Here is an 18,046-nt window from a genome sequence, read left to right as displayed (position 1 = left end):
CCCCGTGTCTGCTTGAGTTTCCCCTGGGTGCTCCGGTTTCCTCCCGCAAATCCAGAAAGACATGCTGTTAGGTGAATTAGACATTCTGAATTCTCCCTCTGTGTACCCGAACAGGTGCCGGAATGTGGCGACTAGGAGATTTTCACAGTAACTTCATTGCAGTGTTAATGTAAGACTACTTGTGGCTGTAAAAAGATTATTATTATTATGGCAAGTGATCCATTGTGTACAGTTCTTCAAAAATGATTTTTGTATTATGATCAAATTTTCCATAGTTCGTTGTTAAAGTTACTGGTATGTCATTTACATTAAGATAAAAAAGCAGGGTTGTCAACAATTTAGTTGGACATGTAAATATTTTTTAATGGTCGTAACCACATTTATTACTGTTAAGAGGCCAACAGAAAACATGAATGTTGAAAATGTGCATCGTTTTGAGTTAAAGATAGGCTAATAAGTGACGTTTTATCGAAGGTATCTTAGTTTATTTATTCTTCTCCTTTAATGGTGGGCTTGCTATTCTCGTATAAATTATAATGTATTCCTGTACTGTCATAACGTTAAATTATTTTGCCATGTCAGGTTTTCTGGTCAAACCTTTCTGTCAGCATTCATTATTGTAAAACGTTACTCCAATCATTCTCATTTAGTTTTCTATGTCGGGCAACACGGTGGCGCAGTGGGTTAGCCCTGTTGCCTCACGGCGTCGAGGTCCCAGGTTCGATCCCGGCTCTGGGTCACTGTCCGTGTGGAGTTTGCACATTCTCCCCGTGTTTGCGTGGGTTTCGCCCTCACAACCCAAAGATGTGCAGGTGGATTGAACACGCTAAATTGCCCCTTAATTGGAAAACAATTAATTGGGTACACTAAATTTATATTTAAAAAGTTTGCTATGTCAACTGTCACACTGTAATTATAGGTTCTATCACCAGGTGATTCTTTAGAGTGAAGTTTTGAAGTCATTCCCCAATTCCATTGTCATTTTGTAAATGAATAAATTCATATTAATTCGCGAACAATGTATTTACCAATTAGTTAAATACAGAAAAAAGAAAAGTTGAAAATGAGAAGCTACAATCCTGTTTGCCCTTCCCGCACATGGGCTTTCGTATAACACAATACATTCTTCCTGATTTATCTTTAAACATAAATTGTGATTTTAAAAAAAATTATTGGGACAGAGCAGGCAAAGAACCCTTTGTTTTTCAACATCTGGCATCATCCTTTGCAAATATTCTTTCCGCCTTATCCAGTGCCTTTACATTAATTTTATAATATGGCAACCAGAACCGTACACAGTGCACAACGTGTGGTCTAAAATTCAATACAATTTAAGCATACATTCTCTACATTTCAATTCTATTCCTCCAGAAATAATTCCATGTGACTGGTTTATTTTTGTTATGACCTTACTGACCTGCAACACCCTTACTTTTCCAATAAATGATAATACTTCACACTTACAATTGTCAGTTATAAGCTCCACGCTGACTGAACGCAACACAAACACTGTAATTTCAATAAAAATTGCTCTAATTTGTGTTTGATGAGGAAATGGTTTGAAAAGAGGTGTGCAGACCGGGTTGAAGCTGACCGAAAGGCATCCACTGTGCCTGGGAGTGGATTCTCCATTGCCCAACGGCAGTATGAGGATTCCGAGAATTCTGATGCGGGTCAGGTCTCTGATTGGTGGGGTCTTTAATTGGGAGGGGGGATGTGTCGGTTCACCCTCATGAGTACCTGCTGTGGGGGATGACCCGTTATTACGTGGTGGTGGGGGCGATACCCCTTCTTGTCGGGGGGAGGGGGGCAGGATTTGCGTTGTGGAGGGTTGGTTGGGGGGGGGGGGGGGGGGCTTCGTGGACCTCGGTATCAGACTGCCTGCTCAAAATGACGGCCCAATAACGGGATTCCCGTGGAAACCGGCGCGCTCTCCCTCATGCATAAATTAGCACAGTGAAGGGGAGAGACTCGCAAACCAGGCCCCGTTCCTAGTGCCAGCCGAGCGAGACCAGTAGCCATTCTCCACTGGCTGGAGCACATCAGCTCCAGAACGGAGATTCCAGACCCTGGGCTAAGCAAAAGGTGTTGAATTCTAGGACATTGCTGACCCAGTGGACTGTGGAGGTTCAGTCCTCGAGTCTGTTCAAGACTGAGATCGCTAGATTTCTACACAGCAAAAAGATAAGGGATGGGAGGATAGTGCAGGAAATTAATGTTGAAGTAGAAGATCAGCCAGAATCTCATTGAATGGGAGAGCATGCTCAAAGGGCTGAATGGCCTACTCCTGCTCCTATTTTTTTAATCCTGTATCAGGATTCTCGATCGGGTGGAGAATGGAACATCGAAGGAAAAAATAATCACACTGTGGTGATGGTCCGACCCTCTAGTCGACAGCCTCAGTGCTCTAGCTGCCCCATGCCGACGGGAGGTTGCGAATCACTGATTCAGCATCCATTTCCATATGATTAACAGGCTGGAAACCTGGCTCTCCCCCCCCCGTATGCATCGACCCCCACAACGGCCATTACGGGATATGGGGCTGCTAGATTGAGCTCTTTATATCTTAAAAATAAATATAAATCTTTGACCTATTTGGTTTGTTGAGTAGGCCTGACAGCACGATAAGGACCAAAGAGTAGTGGCAGAGAAATAAAAAGTACAGTTTGTACCTAAAATGTAGTTTCACCCTGCCTTCAGGATCAAGCATCCAAGATTTATTTCACCAGCTGCTTTGGAACAGAAGGAAATTACTTTATGTATTGTGCCATTTAAAAGAAGTCCGAATGTTCTTCCTAACATCTGTCCTAAACTTTCCTTTGGCCAGCTTTGACCTCTGCCCCTTTTTTCCAGCGGATTCAGGCTGTGTGTGTTTTGTAGTTTATGGAAGTATTTTTTTAAAATTGTAAATGTGAGCTGATTGGGATTGTATTTTTATTTGCTGTGTGTGATAACACTGATGCCAATTCAGTTCACCAATAATCTGTTGTCAGTTTTTAAAAAAAAGTTGCACAAACGGCTGTGTTGAAAATGAACTTGAAGCAGCAATTTAAATATACACATATTTGTGACATGGATCAACATTAGTCTGTCAGATTATCAGTGGTATATTGAGAGTGAAGTACTGCGGATGCTGGAAATCCACAATAAAACAGAAAATGCTGGAAGACCTCAGCAGGCCTGGCAGCAGCTGTGGAGAGAGAAACACTTAGGGCGAGATTCTCCGCAAATGCGGAGAATCGTAAAGGCTGCCGTGGGACAGGCCGTGACCCATGGCAGCCTTCACGCCCACTTCCGGGGCTGATTCTCCCCCCCGGGCGGGGCTAGGAGCGCGGCCCCGTGCGTCACGGCAGCGCGTCGTCAAGGCCGCACGTCAAGCGTCACGCCGGCTGACACGGCCGATGACGTCGGCCACGCATGCGCAGGTTGGACAACGCCAACCCGCGCATGCGCAGTTCCCGTCTTTTCCCTCAGCCGCCCCGCAAGATGTGGTGGCTTGATCTTGCGGGGCGGCGGAGGGAAAAGAGTTCGTCCGTTACGGACGCACGTCCCGCGATCGGGCCCCCAGATGCCCCAAACGGGCATCTGCCGCCCGTTTCACGACGGCAGCGAGCAGGTGCGTTTGCTGCCACGTTGAAACGGGCGTGAAGGCCCGGCCGCTCGTCCCATCGGCCTCGGAGAATCGCCGCTCGCCGTAAAAAACGGCGATTCGGGCGTGGGGGGGGGGGGAGATTTGCGGGAGGGCGTGAAAAATGTTGGGAGGCCCTCCCGCTATTCTCCCACCCGGCATGGGGGGGGGGGGGGGGGCGGAGGATCGCGCCCTTAACGTTTTGAGTCAGTATGACTCGCCACAGATTACCAACAGTGACATTTTATGAAAACTGCATTTTTGTTAAACTTCTAAGAGGTCCCAGAACAGATCCCTGCTGGACACCCCTGGTCATGGACCTCCAGGTAGAATACTCCAGGGGAACAAAAATGATTAGAGTTTTTGTGGACTTTCGCAGTGTGTGAAGCAAATGGTTCGAACATAGAACAGTACAGCACCGTACAGGCCCTTCGGCCCACGATGTTGTGCCAACCATTGATCCTAATCTAAGATCAACCTAACCTGCACCCCTTCAATTTACTGCTGTCCATGTGCCTGTCCAAGAGCTTAAATGTCCCTAATGACTCTGACTCCACCACTTCCGCTGGCAGTCTCCACGCTGGCAGACTCCACGCACCCACCACTCTCTGTGTAAAGAACCTACCATTTCCGCCCTGGGGTAAAATCTCTGGCTATCCACTCTATCCATGCCTCTCATCACCTTGTACACCTCTATCAGTCACCTCTCTGCCTTCTTCGCTCCAGTGAGAATAGCCCGAGCTCCCTCAATCTTTCTTCATAAGATATGCCCTCCAGTCCAGGCAGCATCCTGGTAAATCTCCTCTGTATCCTCTCCAAAGCATCCACATCCTTCCTATAATGAGGCGACCAGAACTGGACACAATATTCCAAGTGTGGTCTAACTAGGGTTTTATAAAGTTGCAGCAAAACTTTATGGCTCTTAAACTCAATCCCCCTGTTAATGAAAGCTAACACACCATATGCCTTCTTAACAACCCATCAACCTGGGTGGCAACTTTCAGGGATCTATGACCCCAAGATCCCTCTGTTCCTACAAACTTCCAAGAATCCTGCCTTTATCCCTGTATTCAGCATTCAAATTTTTTTTTTTTTTTTTAAATAAATTTAGATTAGCCAATTATTTTTTCCAATTAAGGGGCAATTTAGCGTGGCCAATCCACCTACTCTGCACATTTTTGGGTTGTGGGGGCGAAACCCACGCAGACACGGGGAGAATGTGCAAACTCCACACGGACAGTGACCCAGAGCCGGGATCGAACCTGGGACCTCAGCGCCGTGAGGCGGTTGTGCTAACCACTAGGCCACCGTGCTGCCCCGATCAGCATTCAAATTTGACCTTCCGAAATGAATCACTTCACATTTATCTAGGTTGAACTTCATCTGCCACTTCTCAGTCCAGCTCTGCATCCTGTCAATGTCCTGTTGTAACCTGCAATAGCCCTAGACACTATCTACAACTCCACCAATCTTCGTATTATCGGCAAACTTACTAACCCACCCTTCCACTTCCTCATCAAAGTTCTTTATAAAAACCACAAAGAGCAGAGGTCCCAGAACAGATCCCTGCTGGACACCCCTGGTCACGGACCTCCAGGTAGAATACTTTCAATTCACTCCCACTCGCTGTCTTCTTTCGGCCAGCCAATTCTGTATCCAGAAAGCCAATTTCCCTGTATCCCATGCCCCCTGACTTTGTGAATGAGCCTATCATGGGGAACCTTATCAAATGCCTTAGTGAAATCCATATACACCACATCCACTGCCCGACGATCACCAATGTGTCTCGTCACATCCTCAAAGAATTCAATGAGGCTTGTGAGGCATGACCTGCCCCTCACAAAGCCATGCTGACTATCTTTAAAATAATCATAAATCCTATCTCTCAGAATCCTTTCGGTATTTTGCTCACCACAGACGTAAGACTGACTGGTCTGTAATTCCCAGGGATAACCCTATCCCTTTCTTGAACAGGGGAACAAAATTCACCTCCCTCCAATCATCCGTTACTACTCCTGTGGAGAGTGAGGACGCAAAGATAATCGCCAACGGTACAGCAATCTCCTCCCTCGCTTCCTGTAGTAACCTTGGGTATATCCCTTCTGGCCCGGGGGCTTATCTATCCTGATGCTTTTCAAAATTTCCAGCACATCCTCCTTCTTAATATCGACCTGTTCCAGCCTATTAACCTGGTTCATGCAGTTCTCACGAACAACAAGATCGATCTCTCCAGTGAATACTGAAGCAAAATATTCATTTAGGGCCACCCCTACCTCCTCAGACTCTGGACACAAGTTCCCTCCACTATCCCTGATCAGCCCTACTCTCACTCTGATCATCCTCTTATTTCTCACATAAGTGTAGAACGCCTTGGGGTTTTCCCTAATCCTTCCCGCCAGGGCTTTTTCATGCCCCCTTCTAGTTCTACCCAGTCCATTTTTGAGTTCCTTCCTGCCCACCTTGTAACCCTCTACAGCCATGCCAGATCCTTGCTTCCTCAGCTTTACCTCAGCTTCCTTCTTCCTCTTGACTAGAAGCTCCACTTCTCTTGTCATCCAAGGTTCCTTCACCTTACCATCCCTTCCTTGTCTCAGTGGGACAAAAATATCCAGCACTCGCAGCAAGTGCTCCTTAAACAACCCCCACATTACTGTTGTGCATTTCCCTGAGAACATCGGGTTCCCAAATTATGCTTCTCGGCTCCTGTCTAATAGCAGTATAATTTACCCTCCCCCAATTAGATACATTCCCATACTGTCTGTTCCTGTCCCTCTCCATGACTATGGTGAAGGTCAAGGAGTTGTGGTCACTGTCAACAAAATGCTCTCCCACCATGATATCTGACACCTGGCATGGTTCGTTGCCAAGCACCAAGTCCAATATGGCCTCCCCCCTAGTCGGCCTATCTACATATTGAGTCAGGAATCCTTCCTGGACACACCTGACAAAATCTGCTCCATCCAAACCATTTGCACTAAGGAGGTTCCAGTCAATATTAGGGAAGTTGAAGTCACCCATGCCAACAACTCTGTTACTTCTGCACCTTTCCAAGATCTGCCGCCCAATCTGTTCCTTCATCTCTCTGCTCTCCCAATAAAGTGACTGCTCCTTTCTTGTTTCTGACTTCCACCCATACTAACTCAGTAGACAAACCCTCCTTGACTACCTCATTTTCTGAAACTGTGATGCACTCTCTATATAACAGTGCTTCTCCTTCTCCTCTTTTACCTCCCTCCCTATTCTTCTTAAAACATCTAAACCCCGGAATGTCTAACAACCATTCCTGTTCCTGTGAAATCATGTCTCCATGAAGGCTACAACATCGTAGTTCCAAGTACTGATCCATGCTTTAAGTTTATCTCCCTTATACCTGACACTCCTTGCATTGAAACAGACACACTTTAGCCCATTCCACTGAGTGCACTTTGCCCTATCAACTGTCTATCCTTCCTCCAGACTTGCTGCATGCTATTTCTGCCTGTTCAACAGCTACCCTATCCGTTGATCCATAGCTCTGGTTCCCATCCCCCTGCAAAACTAGTTTAAACCTTCCCGAAGAGCTCTAGGAAACCTCCCGCTCAGGGTATTGGTGCCCCTCCAGTTTAGGTGCAATCCGTCCTTCATGTACAGGTTCCACCTCCTTGACCTTCAGCTGCACTCGCTCTCTGTTCCTTGCCTCACTAGCACGTGGCACTGGTAGCAATCTTGAGATTACTACTCTGCTCGCCTTGCTCTTTAGCTTCCAACCTAACTCCCTAAAATCACTTTTTAGATCCTCATCCCCTTTCTTAGCTATGTCAGTGGTGCCAATGTGCACCACGACTTCTGGTTGCTACCCTACCCCTTAAGAATCCAGTAAACTGGATCCAAGACATCCCTGACCCTGGCACTCGGGAGGCAACATACCTTCCGTGACCACAGAATCTCCTATCCGTTACCCTAACCATTGAATCTCCTATCACTATCGCTTTTCTATTCTCCCCCTTCCCTTCTGAACCACAGAGCCAGACTCAGTGCCAGAGACCTGGCCGCTATGGCCTTCCCCTGGTAGATAACCCCTCTCCTCCACAAACAGCATCCAAAATGATATACTTGTTTTGAAGCGGAACGGCCACAAGGGATCCCTGCACTGTCTGCCTGTTCCCTTTCCTTCCCCTGACTGTAACCCAGCTATTCTTGTCCTAAACTTTGGGTGTGGCTACTTCCCTGTAACTCCTCTCTATCACCCCCTGTGCCTCCCGGATGATCCGAAGTTCATCCAGCTCCAGCTCCAGTTCCCTAACGCGATCTCCAAGGAGCTGGAGTTGGATGCACTTCCTGCAGGTGTAGTCAGTGGGGACAATAGTGGTTACTTCCCAAGGAATTGGCAAGCTTCTTTGCTCCGAGGTGGGGGTGCCTGTTGGTAGACCTGTCTGCCATTGGAAACAACAGTGTTGCATATTTTTGTTAACATTGTAAGACGTACAAAATCAGAAGATTTTTTGGTGGATTGCCAGTTTTCTGGAAGGACGCATATTGTTTTCTTTTCACGAATCCCTGGTTTCCCAAAACCTGGAGATAGGTGTACTAAGATCATGTTGAGAGCTCTCAAGTGGCCTCTTAATTTTGCAGCCGTTAATTTAAATTTCACTATAGAAGAAAGTTGTTTGAATCATTCTGCCAGTACACTCTATTTATCAGAGCCATTGACTCTAATCCCATTTCCTTGCCCGTTGATCTTTGAAAAGATTTTCTCCGGCTTGACTCTAAACTTCTGGTGCTAAGCCTAGACTTGTGTCTTCCCTTGTTACTGATCCATTGGCCCGCTGCAATAATCTTTTAATTATAGTTAATCTGACATCCTTTGGAAGAATAGTTCCACCCGGTTTCTTTTGCTGTTCTCCCACGTCGAGAATCTCCCGTGGGTAAGTGAGAAGGGAGTCTGATTACCGACCCCTCCGTTCTGATTCTGACTGCCCTGAGGATTTTTAAGTGTGATGTTGTGACAGCACCCACTTGGATCTTTCGCTCTATTCCTTCCTTGTGGAAAATGCACTTAATGATTATTCTTTTGCGACACCCCTTAGTTAACACATTCCTTTATGGCCAATCATCTTTGAACCTGTTTCCTTCTTAATTCGGTGTCAAATTTAGTACGATGGATATTTTGTGGAGAACCATGATGTTTTACTATGGTAAAGTATTGGTATATTAATATTGGGAAAGTTTATTGACAGTCGCAAGGTTAATTAATAACTGGAGGATTGGCAGGGCTCTGACCTCTTGAACGTACATCCTGTGCTAAGTGGGAAGTCAAGGATGCTTTCCGTGTCCTAGACAACCATTTGTGCAGGAAGTGCCATCTGTGATAGCAGCTTGATGCAGGATGTAGGGAATTGGGGATGCATAAGGGCCAGAAATAGAGGTTTCAGAACTGTGCCTGAAGTTGAGAGCTTCATGGATGAACAGGGAGGTACTTCAGGAGCATCCCACTCTTCAATCAGTATCCAATTCTGAATACTGATGATCGTGATGGTTAATCTGGGGAGTAGTCAGAACCATGGCAACCTGGAGGCTCAGCTGTATGGGGAGGTACAAGGAAGACTGGAAGAACATTAGTGATAGGTGATTCAATCATTTTTTTATAACTTAGAGTACCCAATTATTTTTTTTCCAATTAAGGGGCAATTTAGTGTGCCCAATCTACCTCACCTGCACATCTTTGGGTTGTGGGGGTGAAACCCACGCAGACATGGGGAGAATGTGCAAACTCCACACGGACAGCGACCCAGGGTCGGGATTCGAACCCGGGTCCTCAGCGCCATAGTCCCAGTGCTAACCACTGCCCTAGGTGATTCAATCATTCGGGGAATGGATTGGTGTTTCTGTGGTCACTGTCATGAATCTAGGATGGCATGTTGCCTCTCTGATGCTAGGGTCAAGGATGTCAGGGCGACAGAGCACCCTGAGAGGGGATGGCCAGCACTCGTGGCCTACAATTGTACGAAGGGCATAGGGATGTGGTCCTGCAGTCAGAATTTAGGGAGCTGGGAAGGAAATTAGCAAGCAGGACCTCAAAATGGTTATCTCTCGATTACTCCCAGTACCATGCACAAATAGAAATAGGAGGATAACGTGGATGACTTGTGCAGCTGGAGAGATGGTGCAGGAGGGGGGAGGGGGAGGGGGGGGGGAAGGACTGTAGCTTCTTGGGACATTAGGACCTGCTCTGGACCTGTTGCCCCTAAACAGAGCCAGGACTGTGTTCCTTACTGGGTGGTTTGCTAGTGCTACTGGGGAGGTAGGGGTTAAGCTACCTTGTTACGGTATGGGAACCAGAAGGTAAAATCAGAAGGGAAGACTAAAGTGCACAGAATATTGGGAGAGACTGATAGCTCTAAAATAAAGAATAGTAAGCTGATCGGTAAGATCAGAATAAGGAGAAAGTACTAAAGTCTGATTCAGGTGTAGTGAGCTTGTATGTGAATGCACAGAATATGGTAAATAAGATGGATGAGCTACCGGTGCAGATCACCATGTGGAAACATGATGTGGTGGCTACAACAGAGACCTGGTTCAAAGAGGTACAAGACTGGATTAAATATTCTTAGATACCAGGTGTTCAGGAAAGATAGGAAAGGTGCAAAAGGAGAAGGGCTGGCAGTATTGATTGAGGAGAGCACTGTAGTGTTGGAGAAAGAGGACTTCCCAGAGGGACCAAGGGCAGGATCTATTTAGTTAGAGCTCAGGAACAAAAAAAGGTGTAATTACACTGTTTGGTGTTGTTCACAAGTCACCATCTAGTGGGTAGGATATTACAGGAGCAAATTTGCAAGGAAATTGCAGAAAGGTGCAATCATTATAGGCTAGTTATAATGGGGGACTTTACTCAAATACAGACTGGGATAGTAGTACTGCAAAGGGCAGAGAGTGGCAAGAGTTCCTAAAGTATGTTTAGGAAATGTTTCTTCACCAGTATGTTTTCAGTTCACTGAGAAGAGGAGATTGCTATTCCTGGTTCTTTGGGGATGAGGTGGATCAAGTATCAGCAGCACATTTTGGGGAAAATGATCATTGTATCATAATGTTTAGGCAGACTTTGGTAAAGGACAAAGAACAATCCAGAGTAAGAATAATTAACATAATGGGTGAAAACCAACTTCCGTGCACCAAGAACGAATCTGAGTTGAATAAATTGAAGTCAAATAGTTCAGGTACAATCAAGTTTAATTTCCTCGAAAGCTCAATTCCCTCGAAAGGTAAAGGGAGGGCAGACAGATCCAGAGTTCGCTGGATGAAAAAGGAGATGATAATGAATAATGTAGGGCGCGATTCAGCGGCACCATTAAGCCTGGTATGGGTGCAATGGGTGAATCGTGCAAGAGCCCCAAATCGAGCTCCTTGCCGGACACCAGGTTGATCGAGAATCACGCGACTCGCTCCCCCGACGCGATCTGGATCTGGCTCTCGCTGGGCAACATCCAGATCTGAATATCTATACGAGTCTAATGGATTCACCTGGTGCCCAGTATTCAATGGCTGCAACGGGGAGACCTCGTCAGGGCAGCCGTTGAGTTCACACAAATGTGGAGCAGGCATAACGGCACCTGGGGGAGTCTCCTAGGCCATTGGAAACCCCCGGGTGGCCGGGTGTCACTTGGGCACCATCACAGTGCCAATGTGCCTGGGTGGCACTGCCAGAGGTGAGGGAGGGAGGTCATTAAAGTGGGGAGGTCCTGAAAGGGGTTGGGGTGGGGAAGGATTGGGGCTGCCGATCAAACGGTGCCCCGATCCACGAGCAGCCTTTAAAGCTCACCAGCAAGAAATCACTCTTAAGTGGAGGAGAGACACTCCCTGAGGCTTAAAAAAACGGCAAAGCCCCCCGGGGAATATGTTCAGGTACCTTCAGGTCAAGGCGTTTGCTAGGCGACAGGTGGAGGGGTTCCCTTTGCTGCCCCCGCGGGGGGTAAGGGATAGGGTGCTTTCGGGGCTGTGGGTCGGGGATGGGAAGGTGTCTGACATCTACCAGGTAATGCAGGTGGTGGGGGAGGCGTCGGTAGAGGAGCTGAAGGCTAAGTGGGAGGTGGAGCTGGGGAGGAGATTGAGGAGGGGACATGGGCGGACGCCCTGGAGAGGGTGAACTCCTCCTCTTCATGTGCGAGGCTTAGTCTCATCCAGTTCAAGGTGCTGCACCGGGCCCACATGTCCGGATCTAGGATGAGTAGGTTCTTTGGGGGCGAAGACACGTGCGTCAGATGTTCGGGGAGGCCAGCGAACCATGCCCATATGTTCTGGGCATGCCCGGCACTGGAGGAGTTTTGGAAGGGGGTGGTGAGGACGGTGTCGAGGGTGGTGGGATCCAGGGTCAAGCCAGGCTGGGGACTCGCGATATTTTGGGTTGGGGTGGAGCCCGGAGTGCAGGAGGCGAAAGAGGCCGATGTCTTGGCCTTTGCGTCCCTAGTAGCTCGGCGGAGGATCTTGCTGCAGTGGAAAGATGCGAGACCTCCGAGCGTGGAGACCTGGATTAATTACATGGCGGATTCATTCAGCTGGAGAGGGTCAAATTCGCCCTGAGGGGGTCGGTACAAGGGTTCTTTAGGAGGTGGCAGCCTTTCCTCGTCTTTCTGGCTCAACGATAAGGTACTAGGTCAGCAGCAGCAGCAACCCGGGGGGGGAGGGGGGGAAAAGGGGGGGGTTTAGGGGTATAATGTTTAAGTTAATTTGCTTATTGTTAATTTATTTTGTTGTTTATTGGGGTGGGGGGGTTTGTTATATGCGTTGTTACGGGTGCCAGGGGGTGTTTATTACTATTATTGTTATTGTTATTATTGTTTTGTTGATATATATTTTTCAAAAAATTCCAATAAAAATTATTTTTTTTAAAAACGGCAAAGTGCAATTGGATAGCGGGATGTTCGTTGTCGCTGCAGTCGCCGAGAAACACCCCACTAAACGCACCTGACAGCGGACTTGGTTTGACGTCAGCTGAATCGCACCCATATGCTTCAGGTCAAAAATATAATTGAGCACCAGGCTGACTATAGATGGTTCAGAGGGGAGGTGAAAAAGCAAATAAGAGAAAGAAGGGGGGAGTATGAAAAGAGACTGGCAGCCAACATAAGGAGGAATCCTAAAGTCGTCTTTAGGCATATAAATTGTAAAAGGATGATAAGAGGGGGAGTAGGGCCGATTAGGGAGCAAAAAGTAGATTTACACACGAGGGCAGAGGGCACAGCTGAGGTATTAAATTTATACTTTCTATCTGTCTTTACCAAGGAAGATGATGTTATTCAGGCCTTGGTGAAAGAGGAGGTAATTCAGACACTAGAAGGGTTTAAGATTGAGAAAGAGGCAGAATTGGATAGGCCATCTGTGCTAAAAGTTGATAAGGTACCAGGACTGGATGTTGAGAGTGTGGCTGAGGCAGATTCAATTGAGACATTGAAAAAGGAATTAAATTGAGGGTAGTGAGCATCTGGAACGGGCTGCCAGAGGCAGTGGTAGAGGCGGGTACGTGTTTGTCTTTTAAAAAGCAGTTAGACAGCTACATGGGCAGGATGGGTATTAGAGAGATATCGGCCAAATGCAGGCAAGTGGGACTAGCTTAGTGATAGAAACTGGGCAGCATGGACAAGCTGAGCCGAAGGGATGTTTCCATGCTGTAAACATCTATGACTCTATATTATCTGAGAAGGAAGAGTGCGGGGAGAAGATAGGGAAATGGCACCAGGTATATTTGCTCATTTGGAGAGCTAGTGTAGACATGATGGACTGAATCACCCCTTTCTGCGCTGTAACGATTCTGTAATGCTGTGAAAGGATAAATGCGAGTTGTTGGCACCTTCTCTATCAATTCAGCTGTGATTAGCAGCTGACCACAGAGACACACAAACAGATCTTGTGGCCCAACATCTGGCCGGAATTCTCTGTTGTTTGCTGCCGGCAGGGCACTCATGCCCCCAGGTTTCCCAGCGACAGGAGCGAATGGCTCTCTGCCTCCTGCTGCCGAGAAACACGTGGCTGGCAGGCCGGAGAATCTGGCCGTGAGGTTTTTTCCTCTAGTCTCAAATTCACTTTCATTTTCCTTCATGCTCCCTGTACTTTCTATCATTTATTTTTCAGTCAAATATCTAATTCTGTTTTTAATCCCAGAGTACCCCCATCTTCTGTGCAAATAATTTTCCTTGCTCTCTCTTTAGTTTCTGTTATGATTCTTTTGCGCACAACGAGAGGTTCAGGGTCTGGAATGCACAGCCTGGAAGCGTGGTGGAGGCAGGTTCAATGGGCAAAATGGCCTCCTTCTGCGTTGTAACGATTCTACGAAGTTTGTCCCCTCTAATGGCTCCTTGGCCAGAGGAAACAATCTGGACACTATTGACTTCACCAGTCATTATACATAACTCTTACTCGGTCATCCACTATCGTTCTGTGCTCTACCATAGAAAGCCACCAACTTCTCAAACAAAAACATAGCATGCTGGAGAAGCGCAGTGGAAAGAAAGAAGAGATCGCAAGCGTTTTGAAACATTTTAGGGTGTAACCCTTCAAAGGGAGTGGAAAAATGAAAACTGATCAAGAATTTAATCACCTAGAAGCAAAGAAAGAAAATAGGGAACGCACATGGGAAAGGACACAGTAAGAGGTCTTACAACACCAGGTTAAAGCCCAAAAGGTGAGTCCAACTCCACATAGTTTCATAGAATTTACAGTGCAGAAGGAGGCCATTCAGCCCATCGAGTCTGCACCGGCTCTTGGAAAGAGCACCCTACCTAAGGTCAACACCTCCACCCTATTCCCATAACCCAGTAACCCCATCCAACACTCAGGGCAATTTTGGACACTAAGGGCAATTTATCATGGCCAATCCACCTAACCTGCACATCTTTGGACTGTGGGAGGAAACCGGAGCACCCGGAGGAAACCCACGCACACACGGGGAGGATGTGCAGACTCCGCACAGACAGTGACCCAAGCTGGAATCGAACCTGGGACCCTGGAGCTGTGAAGCAATTGTGCTATCCACAATGCTACCGTGCTGCCCTATCATGAGAAAGGAAGCACTAGTGGAGATAATTGATACTTTACGCGATGGGAAGAAGTGTAAAAGAATCAAAAAGCAAGTGAAATAGCTGGTGGTAAAGGAGGTCGTTGGCTATAAAATGAAAATTTTTAGACTGAGCCTGAGGTCGGCGAAGGAACCTACACATTGGCGCAAACTTGGTTCTCTCCATCTCAGCCCTTTGGACTCTTTAGTATTTCTTATCTGTTTCGTTCACAGAGCTGATTAACCTCTCAGGCCTTTCCAGCCTTTTATTTTTTTGTTTCAGATTTCCACTGATGTTTTGCAGTGGTTTGGTGCCTGACCCTATTTGGTGCCTATTTTTTATTTCAACATTACAATCTCTCATCCCTGTTAACATCTTAGTGAATCAACATTGGACCTTTTATATCCTTCTTAAATTACAACAGTGACTATACTTAAGTACTTAATTGGCTGTAAAGTGTTCAGGATATCCTTCTACAATGAAAAGAGCCATATAAATCCAAATCTGGCTTTGTTTCTGATTTGGAGTTGGCCAAAACTATACACAGCACTCCAACCGTGGTGTAAATAAGCTATGCACAGGTTCAATATTACTGCCTTGCATTTTCAGTCTATTCCTTTTGGATGTTAGCACCTCTTAATATGGTAAAACATCCCAAGATTCTACTTGTCTGAAATGAAATGAAATGAAAATTGTTTATTGTCACAAGTAGGCTTCAAATGAAGTTACTGTGAAAAGCCCCTAGTCGCCACATTCCGGCGCCTGTTTGGGGAGGCTGTTACGGGAATTGAACCCTGCTGCTGGCCTGCTGTGGTCTGCTTTAAAAGCCAGCGATTTAGCCCTGTGGCGTAGTGGTATTATTATTGGACTAGTAATCCAGAGACCCAAAGTCATGCTTTGGGGACCCAGGTTCGAATCCCACCATGATGTGCATGGATTGCCATGCTTGTGTCCAAAGATTTACAGGTTAGGTGGATTGCCATGCTAAATTGCCCCTTAGTGTAAAAATAAAAGGTTAGATGGGTTTACTGGGGTCAGGCGTGGGCCTAGGTAGGGCACTCTTTCCAAGGGTCGGTGTAGACTCGATGGGCTGAATGGCCTCTTTCTGCACTGTAGATATTTTATGATTCTATGAATTCAAAACAATTTGGAATTAAAAATGTGACCAAGAAACCATTGTTGATTGTTGTAAAAAAAAACATCTGGTTCACTAATATCCTTTAGGGAAGGAAATCTGTCCCCCTTACTTGGTCTGGCCTACATACATGTGACTCCAGAGCCACAGCAATGAGGTTGACTCTTAAATGCCCTCAAGGATGGGCAATAAATGCTGGCCCAGCCAGCGATGCCCACATCCCATGAACAAATAACCAATCATGACCAATGTGTGGGGTCAGAAGACCAGTAACAGAAAACAGAGTAGGGGTTAAAGGTAGTTACTTAAACTGACAAAAGTTGGGAAGTGATGCTCCACAAGATCGGTACTGGGACCGCTTTTGTTCAGTGTCAATAAAAACTATTTACATTTAGGAATCGGAAGTACAATATCAAAATTTTTGGGTGACACCAAATTGCGAGTATAGTTAAAACAGAATGACTGACAAAATACAAAAGGACACTAATAAACCGGTAGACTGAGCGTGTAATTGAAATATTTAAACATTTTAGACACTAAGGTCGCTTGACACACTGCTATCACTGCCTGGCCAAGATTGGCTAACTTTGTATGGACCTATCACCTTCCTGGTCTCAGCTGTTGACTATGTAAACTCATGGAACTTTGGGGCTGGCAGCATTTTCTGTTTTAACATTGCTCCCAAAGCGTCTTCCAAACTGACAGACACGTGCAATTGTGACATTTTCCCTTTTCCGAATTGATCGCCTGAAAATGTTGAAATTCATGCAATTTGGACGATTCGGCTGTTTTTCCACTTGAATGCATTTTTATATTGATACAGTGAAATAAGTACGTGCTTTGTGAAAAAGAGCGAGGGAATGGGTCTAATTTGGTAGTGGATCCGTTCTTTGCTCTGTCATTCTGTGTCACTGAAAGTCAGTGATGCTGTTTTACAGCCTGCTCTGCCTTACATGTCTTGCACGCGTGTTGCATGGGTATTGTGTGTGCATGTGTCTCTCATGAATATATACAAACATTACACTTTGTAGGCTCACAAAAGGTGCTGCACGTTACAGAAAACGTGCTGTAATCCATACCACAACGAAGAAACATTGTCATATTAAGATGCTGAAGGATAAGTTCCGGTGATATTCTGTCAAAAACATAAGAAATAGGAGCTGGATTTGACTATTTGGCTCTTTGCCCCTACTGTGCCATCCAATGAGATCATGGGTGATCTTCTGGCTCAATGCCACCTTCCTGCACTGTCTCCACAGCGCTAACCCCCTAGTACACTGAAATCTATTGAGCTCGGTCTTGAATTTAATTAATGACTGAGCATGCACAGCCTCCGGGGTGAAAATATTTTTACCTCACCCTCAGTCCTAAATGACTGGCATGTTATTCTGCCACTGTGACCCGGTATTCTCTATTTCCTACCCTGGAATTAAGAACATGTGTCCTTGGTGTCGCAACAAACTCCTGTTTCATTTTTTCAAAGTTTGCGATGCAGCCTCCATGGCATCTCCTTTCCATTTTGTCCCCTGTTTGAGCTGTGGTTCTACCCACGGTTATAGCAGGTCGGACGTAGCAGGTAAAGGTGTCAACTGTGGCTCAATGTCTCACTCTCGCCTACGAATCATGGGTTTAAGTTCCACTCCAGAGAGTTGAGCACACAATCCAGGGGAAGGCTGCATTGTCAAGAGGGTGCAGCCTTTTGGTGGTGATGCTAAACTGAGCCGCCATCTGCCCCCTCAAGTGGACAATAAGGCTTCCATGGCACCATTGGAAGAGACCAGGGGAGTTCTCCCCGGTGCTGTAATCAATATTTATCCCTCATCCAAAACACATGAAAACAAATGCAAAAGTTGATGCTGGAAATGTGAAATAAAAACCAGAAATAGTTGGTGACATTCAAATAAGGTTGCATCTGTTGATGGAGTTAACGGTTTAGATCGGTGATGTTTCATTGATTGCTTTTATTTCTGCAGAAGAGAGGATTTGGTCATTTTGACACACTGCTGTTTGTGGGAGCTTGCGTGGTGCAAATAGCCTGCTGGGTTTCCTTTATCACACCAGTGACAACTTCAAAATGCTTGCTGTAAGGTGCATTTGGGAGCACTGAGGTTGTGAAAGTACGATAGAAGTGTCAGTTCTTCCTTTCATTCTCTCTATTTCTCTTTCCTTGCTTTTGCACTTTTGTGTTGTCACCCACTTTCTCCCTCTTGCCCTTTTGCTTACTTCTCTCTCTTACTCTCCCTCATCTCGAATCACACA

At 46.2% G+C, this 18,046-nt stretch overlaps 1 protein-coding gene across 1 annotated transcript in view; it reads left to right on the top strand.

Moving 5' to 3' along the window:
* LOC119978050 (uncharacterized protein C7orf50) overlaps nt 1–18,046 on the top strand; it is a 431,834-nt gene that overhangs the window by 79,847 nt on the left and 333,941 nt on the right. The window lies entirely within an intron of this gene.

This window comes from Scyliorhinus canicula, chromosome 15 (assembly GCF_902713615.1).
Source record: "Scyliorhinus canicula chromosome 15, sScyCan1.1, whole genome shotgun sequence".
In the NCBI taxonomy this organism is placed as follows: Eukaryota; Metazoa; Chordata; class Chondrichthyes; order Carcharhiniformes; family Scyliorhinidae; genus Scyliorhinus; species Scyliorhinus canicula.
The sequence above is the reverse complement of the archived record's forward strand: the minus strand, read 5'-3'. Positions and strand labels throughout refer to the sequence as shown.